The sequence below is a fragment of the Zalophus californianus genome, chromosome 9 (assembly GCF_009762305.2).
Source record: "Zalophus californianus isolate mZalCal1 chromosome 9, mZalCal1.pri.v2, whole genome shotgun sequence".
Taxonomy (NCBI): Eukaryota; Metazoa; Chordata; class Mammalia; order Carnivora; family Otariidae; genus Zalophus; species Zalophus californianus.
Genome location: NC_045603.1, coordinates 58920912 through 58927130, shown reverse-complemented (window position 1 = coordinate 58927130; position 6219 = coordinate 58920912). Strand labels below are relative to the sequence as shown.

The 6219-nt window shown below is 32.0% G+C and overlaps 1 pseudogene; it reads left to right on the top strand.

The window, feature by feature from the left end:
• The first annotated feature begins 2523 nt into the window (after nt 1-2523).
• Nucleotides 2524-4270, top strand: LOC113922049 (annotated as a pseudogene).
• The last annotated feature ends 1949 nt before the right edge of the window (nt 4271-6219 follow it).

Genomic DNA, 6219 nt, shown 5'->3' with positions numbered 1-6219 from the left:
ATAAATAAATAAAGCAAAAATAAACTATTGGGATGTCATCAAAATAAAAAGCTTCTGCCCAGTGAAGGAAATAATCAATAAAACTAAAAGACAATCTACCAAAGGTGAGAAGATATTTGCAAATGATATATCTGATAAAGGGTTAGTATCTAAATTATACACAGAACTTATACAACTCAACACTGAAAAACAAACAATCCAATTAACAAATGGGCAAAAGACATGAACAGACATTTCTCCAGAGAAGACTTCAGATGGACATCAAACACATGAAAAGATGTTCAACATCATTCATCATTAAGGGAATGTAAATCAAAACTACAATGACATATAATCTCACACCTGTCAGAATGTCTCAAATCAAAACCTAAAGAAACAATAGGTGTTTGTGAGGATGTGGAGAAAAAGGAACCCTCTTCCTGCATTGTTGGTGGAAATGTAAACTGATATGGCCACTGATGAAGACAGTAGGGAGGTTTCTTAAAAACTTAAAAATAGAGCTACCCATATGATCCATTAATTCTACTACTGGGCATTTATCCAAAGAATATGAAAAGAGTAATTTGGAAAGATATGTGCACCCCTATGCTTTTGAAGCACTATTTACAATGGCCAAAATGTAGAAACAGTTCAAGTGTGCATGGATAGATGAATGGATAAAGAAGATGTGATAAAGAAGATTTGAAAGGATAAAGATTCAGAAGATGAATGGATTAAGAAGATATAATACATAGATATGTTATATATATATATATATATATATATATATATATATATATATATATATATATGGCCATAAAAAAGAATGAAATCTAGCCATTTGGATCAATATGGATGGATCTAGAGTGTATAATGCTAAACAAAATAAGTCAGTCAGAGAAGGTCAAATACCATTCGATTTCACTCACATGTAGAATTTAAGCAACAAAACCAGTGAACAAAATTAAAAAAAAGAGAGAGAAAGAGAGAGAGAGGGAGACATACCAAAACTGATCTTAACTTACAAGAACAAAGTAAGTGATGGTTACCAGAGGAGAGGTGGGTAAGGGGATGGTTGAAATAGGTGAAGGGGATTAAGACCACACTTATCTTGAAGAGCACTGAGTAATGTATAGAATGGATGTACACTATATTGTATACCTGAAACTAATATAACACTATATGTAGACTATATTGGATTTAAATTTTTTAAAAATGTACTTAGAGTCAATTTAAAGAAAAAAACATAGAAAAAGGAAAAAAAGAAAAAAATAATTACCAACCAACATTCTTGAAAGTTAAGGAAAGACTAGGGAATTTTCCAAATTAAAGGAGATTAAAACATTACATTAATTAAATAAACATGTAATTTTAAATTGTATTATCTCCTATAAGGAAAACTTTTAGTCACTGGTGCAACTTAAATAGGATTGGAGAATTTCATGTTGAGAATGTTTCATTGTTAATGTCCTGACAATAATGGTTGTATCACACTTATCTAGCAGAATTTTCTTTTTTGTTATAAACACATACCACCATATTGAGGAGCAGATGGAGCACCAAATGGTGTAGGAACAAAAGATATTCATTGTCTATTTGTTGAATTTTTTTGTTATATTTTATACGGTTTCAAAATTTTAAAAAATAGCAAGACATTTAAGTATTGCCATACACCTCCAGTTTGGAGCATAGGTCACAAGTTAGTGAAATCCTAACATTGACTGAGGAAGCAATCCTTTTGGGATAAACCACCTTAATGTGTAGAAATGATCATACTGTCCCAGAGCACTGGAATATCTGAAAATCTTGTTGGCATTAAGTATAGAGTTTAAAATATTTCTAGTTCTCTTTGGGGAGAATATCTGTTTTGTTTTGTAGTTAAAGAAATTCGGTTTTGTGCTTAAAACAATTCACAGTAATTTTTATTTCTTTCCTTTTTTGTTTGTTTTGGTTGTTGTTGTTTTATTTTTTACATAACTGATATTCCTGACCTGAGTCTCCAGGGGTCATTTATTTTTCTTTCCTTCTCCTTCTCTCTCTTTTTTTTTTAATTAATCCCCTGTGTCTCTTTTGAGAAAAATGATAAAACTATGCCTTTTGTTAGTGCACAATATGAAGCAAGAATTCTTTGTCACAAAATTTGCATTCCTTTCATATGAGGGATTTCCCAAAACGTCTTTTCATTTAGAGCATTACATTTTCATTTAGAATTTTTATGGAGACATTTACGTTCATTTTAATATAAGAAAAGGAGACAGAAAATGAATCTTACCTAGCCTGAAAGAGGATTCTAATTGTTTGTAATATCTGGATTCTGTCATTTTAATGAGTTATCAGTAGAAGTGAAAGTTATTAACAGATGCATATAATTTCCAGAATGCATATCTGTTTTTAGACTTCTTCTGCAGAAAAGCTTTGGAATTAGCTTTTCTCTTAAATTATTGAATTTTTAATAATATTGTTAGAGAATATTCATCATTTATTTTTGACCCCTGTTTCCACTATATTCCTATAGGGGGAAAATTATATCAATGTATCCTAGATATGGTAAGTCATTTAAAATTTGCAACAAATATCTAGATCATAAATGAAAGCATTCCCACAAGCAAAATCAGGTAATCCACTGACTTCTGAACTGTCATTTATTTTTCTGTTTTTATGTAGATGCAGTAGTCAAAACTTCATGATTAAATGCAACTGATATGAGAAGACTGATGTATTTGAAACCAAAGAAAATTAATATTTAAGTGAAATGAAATAAAGGAACAATGGGGAAGTACTGCATCAGGACAAAATAATCATATATAGCAGAATATTTCAATCACAGAGAAAATATGTAACTGTCATTATTTTTATATTTCACAAATTTTTAAGCATTTTAATGAGCTAAGAATTTTTGAAGAACATTACATATAGACATTGGTATTAATTTTCTAGATGTTACAATAATTTTTTCAATAATTTTTAAGATATACATAGACAATACATTTAAAGTCAAGCTTACATTCTCTCTATTTAGAGCATTGAAACAATTCAGTTCATTTGGAAATAATAGCTAAAATTTAAGTGATCTTTCAAGTTGCAATAGGAAAAAAGAAAAAATTAAGTACTGTTGTTATCATAACTAAGGCTTAAGTGGAATCATCAGTTAGAGGTAGCTAGGTTGATCTGTGCTATAGCTTTAAGTACCATCTGTTTTGTGAAATTAGATCAAATGTTTAAACTTATTTACATTTCTGACTATGTGTTTGTTTGTTTGTTTGTTTCTTTTTGTACCTTTTAAAAACTCCTCTTATTTCCACTTCTGGAGTTGTTTTCCTATGTCTATTTCATAAGACTCAAATCTGAAATGAGGAGATCAGTCAAGAGAGATCGAGTTCATTCTCCTAGGACTGACCAATGACCCACAATTGCAAATTGTGATTTTTATATTTCTCTTTCTAAACTATGTGTTGAGTGTGATGGGAAACTTAACCATCATCCTTCTTACATTGCTAGATCCCCACCTCAAGACTCCCATGTATTTTTTCCTCTGAAATTTCTCCTTCTTGGAAGCTTCACTGACAACAGTCTGTATTCCCAGATTCCTGATAAGCACTGTGACTAAAAACAAAGTCATTTCCTACAATAGTTGTGCATCTCAGTTATTCTTTTTCCTCTTGTTAGAAATTACAGAATTTTACCTACTGGCTGCCGTGTCTTTTGACCGTTGCTATGTAGCAATCTGCAAACCCCTACATTACCCCATCATTATGAACAACAAAGTATGTTACCAGCTTCTATTCAGTTCATGGACAGTTGGCTTTCTGCTTACATTTCCACCAGTGGCCTTGGGATTGACACTGGATTTCTGTGCTTCTAAAGTAATTGATCATTTCATGTGTGACACTTCCCCTGTGCTGCAGCTTTCCTGCACTGACACTCATTTACTGGAATTGATTTCATTTGTCTTATCTCTTGTAAATCTCATGGTCACGTTGCTGTTATTGATTCTTTCTTACACATACATTATCAAGACCATTCTAAAGATCCCCTCTGCTCAGAAAAGAACAAAGGCTCTTCTACTTGTTCTTCTCATATGATTGTAGTCTCCCTTACTTATGGTAGCTGTGTCTTCAATTACATAAAGCCAACAGCACGGGAAAGGGTGAATTTATCCAAAGGTGTAACTGTTATTTATACCTCGGTTGCCCCTTTATTAAACCCTTTCATTTACACTCTCAGAAAGCAGCAAGTGAAACAAGCCTTCAAGGATATACTCCAAAAGATTTTCTCTTTTTTCAAAAAATGAAGAGGAAATTTAATTTTAAAATCTTAGATAAAAAGGTAAATAAAAATTTTGACTCATTTTATAAGTTTACTTTATCTGTTCTTCAAATAGTCCATCTAATAATATTTTTACCTCATAATATTTTAACCACACCTTTCACCACAATGCATCTTTTCCCTCCTACTTCTCTTTATGATTAGCATTCCTTTCAGGCTACAGTACGAGTATTCTCTTGAGTTATCAACACAAATGTGAAATTTCTTTTACTCTACAAAACATGGTACTGACCTCAAAAAAATGATTTTAAATCAATATTCATCATAAAACTTTTATGGAATTATATAGACATCAATATAACAACATGCACTACCACTGGGACTCTAGAAAGTTCTTCAAATGTCACTCAAGTGTTTTCAACATGGCAAGAAAAAAAGGCAGGCTTCAAGTCATAAAAAGCTTGTATGTTCTAAAATGTAGCAGAACTTTATCTAGTACGTCAACAGACCTGAAAATTTGGAGTGAATAAGAATCACACACCTGCTTGGCTTATATAATAGCAAAGACAATATTCTCATTCCTAAACAGTCTTTTTTTAAAGATTTTATTTATTCATTTGAGAGAGAGAGAGAGAAACACACAGAATGAACACAAGCAGGGGAAGAGGCAGAGGGAGAGGGAGAAGCAGACTCACTGCTGAGCTGGGAACAGGACATAGGGCTGGATCCCAGGACCTGGAGATCATGACCTGAGCTGAAGGCAGATGCTTGACCATGTAAGCCACCCAGGTGCCCCCCTAAAATGTCTTTTTAACTTCCCTAGAGTACAGTATAGAACCACGGAATGTAGGTGATTCTGATGTAGGTGGTTCCTATGAGAGTTTTCTTTTTTAATATAAAAACCTATGTGAGCCAATTTTTATTTTATTAAGATTGCTATGTTAAATTTATTGAGAATGGGTTTTTGGATGTTGGAGTCAGGAAAACAAGTTAAATGGTTAATGTTTTAAACTAAAAGAGTTATTTGAGAATTGAAATGCAATAGTGTCACTGAATCTGAAGCTCCAGGAAATGGTTCCACAGATATTAGGAAAACAAACTGAGAGGAATGGTTGAACATTTAGATATATGGGATAAATGAAAAAAAAATATTTTTAATGAGTTTCATCTTCCTTAGACCTTCATTGTGCCCACTTGTGCACACTCTCCCTTATATATTCAATGCTTTTAAAGAAGGCAGTATTACTGGTATCCTGTCAGATTTAAAAAAAAAAAAAAGGGACCTACAAAGAAATTCCTGAAATATATAGAGTTCCATATTGGGTATAATATGCCATCTGGGGAGAAATATGAGTGAAAAAATCATTAAGGTATTTAATGCTGTAACTCCTATCCATGTGGCTCTGAGAAGAAAACAATTTAAGTTCAGGTTTGTGTTCTGATTTATTTTACTATTTTAAGCCAACACTGTTAATCATCTTCTTTTCTAAGGTAATTACAAGGGAATAAGTTCATTTTATTATATTCAAGGCCCTCAAAACTTTCCAATAATCTCTTTAAAAACTATTAGACCCTTATTAGATTTGGTTTGAGAGTATTTTCCTCATTCTTTGGGTTGTCTTTTCACTTTCCTGATAGTGAATTGTTAATTTTGACGAAGTCAATTTTTTTATTTTTTATTTTGTTGTGTGTGCTTTTGGTGTCATATTTAAAACACCATTGCTTAATCCAAAGTTGCAAGGATGTATACCTACCATTTATTCTAGGAAATTTCTAGTTTTATCTCTCACATTTAGGTCTTTGGTTTCTATTGAGTTAGTGTTTGCGTACAGTTTCAGGTAGAGATTAAAGTCATATTTGCATGAAAATAGTTATCACAACATGATTTGCTGTAAAGGCTATTATTTCCCCATTGAATAATCTTGGCACACTTGTTAAAAATCAATTGATAATAAATGTATGGGTTATTATAGG